The sequence below is a fragment of the Gopherus evgoodei genome, unplaced genomic scaffold (assembly GCF_007399415.2).
Source record: "Gopherus evgoodei ecotype Sinaloan lineage unplaced genomic scaffold, rGopEvg1_v1.p scaffold_65_arrow_ctg1, whole genome shotgun sequence".
Taxonomy (NCBI): Eukaryota; Metazoa; Chordata; order Testudines; family Testudinidae; genus Gopherus; species Gopherus evgoodei.
Genome location: NW_022060086.1, coordinates 528,309 through 530,972, shown reverse-complemented (window position 1 = coordinate 530,972; position 2,664 = coordinate 528,309). Strand labels below are relative to the sequence as shown.

The 2,664-nt window shown below is 46.6% G+C and overlaps 1 pseudogene; it reads left to right on the top strand.

Moving 5' to 3' along the window:
• Nucleotides 1-1,890: 1,890 nt before the first annotated feature.
• LOC115643658 lies at nucleotides 1,891-2,009 on the top strand (annotated as a pseudogene).
• Nucleotides 2,010-2,664: the final 655 nt, after the last annotated feature.

Genomic DNA, 2,664 nt, shown 5'->3' with positions numbered 1-2,664 from the left:
GGAGTAGGAGAGAAGGTGTCCAACTCTGAGGCGGAACGGTGTCTCCTGGATGTACCATATGTTTCCCTCACTTCTTTTATGCGCCCATGGTCTAGAGTGACATTTGCAGTAGAAATGCCTGGATGGAGAGACAACATTATATTGCACACTACATGAACCGTGGGGAGCTGTTCTCATGAGTGAAGCAGATTGGTCGCTCTTCACACAAATAAAAATTATATTTTTTTTATTCTGTGAAATAAACTATGAACTTACCGTACTAATAGTAACTTTCTACTTTTTGATGCTCCATACATCAATAATTCCCACACATTGTGGTGAGGGAAACCTTAATAGGCAGCAGCAGTAAATAGAAGTGTGGATACTTGCTTCGTCTGTATGAAGTGCAAGCTGGTCTCCATATTGGAAGAGAAGGTTAAAGGACTAGTGAAACCTGCATTGCATCAGAGAACATGAAGATTTTCTGAATAGAAGTCAATGTTTCATTCTGGAAGAAAAACATGCCGAAGAATCAGAGAGTACAGTGCTGAATGGGGAAGAATATTGGCAGCATGTGATTTCCAGAAGAAGAAAGAGGAGAACCTATGTACCCGCAATGCAGATAGAGATGCAAAACCGTTTTCAGGCTCTCTGCACAGATACTACTCTGGAGAAGGACTTGGAAGAGTCCTGTGAGGGAAGGGATCCGAAGGAGACCCCATTGGCTGAAAGGCATGGGCTACATTTCCCTAGGGATGGGAGTTCCATGACCAGCACTCCCAAAGGAGGAAACAGGTGGTGGTGGTCGTGGACTCCATCCTAGGGGGGACGGAGTCATCCAACTGCTGACCAGACAGAGAGATTCGAGAAGTATGCTGCTTGCCTGGAGCTAGAATCCAGGATGTGGTGGAGTATCTGCTGAGACTGATCAAGACCTTGGACTGCTACCCCTTCCTACTTCTCCACGTGGGCACCAGTGATACTGCCAAGAATGTCCTTTAGTGGGTCACTGCAGACTACATGGCTCTGGGAAAAAGGAGTTTCAGGCACAAGTTGTGTTTTCGTCCATCCTCCCTGTGCGGGGAAAAGGCCCACGTAGGGATTGTCGAACTATAGATATGAGTGCATGGTTTCCCAGGTGATGTCGGAGAGAGGATTTCGCCAGGGGACGGTGACCTAAACCCAGAAGTAAGTGAGGAAGTGGGATACCGAGAGGAAATACAAGGAGGAGGGTACAAGACAGGAAGCCTCCTATTCATGCTGGGAAAGTAGGGGAATCAGCTAGTTACTTTAGGTGCACGTACTCGAATGCAAGAAGCCTGGGAAAAAAGCAGGAAGAGTTGGAAGTCCTGGCACAGTCAAGGAACTATGATGTGATTGGAATAACAGAAATTTGGTGGGGCAGTTCATGTGACTGGAGTACTGTCATGGGTAGGTATAACTGTTCAGGAAGGACAAGTGGAGGAGGAAAGGTGGAGGAATTGCATTGTATGTAAGACAGTGGTATGCTTGCTTGGAGCTCCAGTATGAAACTGGAGAAAATCCTGCTGAGAGTCTTTGTGTTAAATTTAGAGGTGAGAGCAACAAGGGTGATGTTGTGGTGGGCGTGTACTATGGACCACCAGATCAGAAGGATGAAGTAGATAAGGCTTTCTTCAGACCACTAACTGAAGTCTCCAGATCACAGGCCCTGGTTCTCATGGGAGACTTCAATCACTCTGATATCTGTTGGGAGAGCAATACAGTAGTTCTCAGACAATCATGGAGAGTATTTGGAGAGTGTTGGGGACAACGTCCTGGCACAAGTGCTGGAAGAACTGATTAGGGGGTGTGCTCCACTTCACCTGCTGCTCTCAGACAGGGAAAAATTGGTAGGGGAATTAGAAGTGGGTGGCAACCTAGGCAGCAGTGACCTATGGCCAAACCGGACTGAATACCCCTGATCCTGTCTGATTTCAGAAGGTAAACCATCCCGGGCCTGGCTAGTACTTGGATGGGTGACCACGTGGGAATCCTAGATGCTATAAACAAGGGAGGAGGGATAGCTCAGTGGTTTGAGCATTTACCTACTAAAGCCAGGGTGATGAGTTCAGTCCTTGAGGGGGCCATTTAGGGCAGTGGAGTAAAAATCTGTCTGGGTCTTGGTCCTGCTTTGAGCAGGGGGTTGGACTAGATACCTCCTGAGGTCTCTTCCAACCCTGATATTCTATGATTCTATGGTTGTTCCGTAATGTAATGAAAGCCAGGCTACAGAGCCCATGCTGTAGGGAATTCTTCATTCAGTGGCATGCTCAAAATCTGAGAGTGGAAAAAAAACCCAGTCTTTGCCAAGACATGTGCCTGGGGGAAACATCCCAGCTAGAACATACCTCAGGGAAAGGATGTGGGTGTTATTGATAGGAGTTCAAGAGAAACACCTGCTTATTCTCAGCTGTGGCCAAAACAATGAAAAATGTTTGGAAAGGATGGACAATAACCTGCTCTGGAGATGCACTCAGTTTGGTCACCCAGTCTCTATAAAGGATACAGCAGACAGAAAGTGGGTTTCCAAGACAGGCTCTGAGGATGGGAGAAGCTGCCATATGCAGAGAGACTGAAAAGTCTTGGACTGTTTAATTTAGAGAAGAGACAAATCAGGGGGAATATGAAAAAGGGAGGAAAATAAAGAATGCATGGAACAAAAAG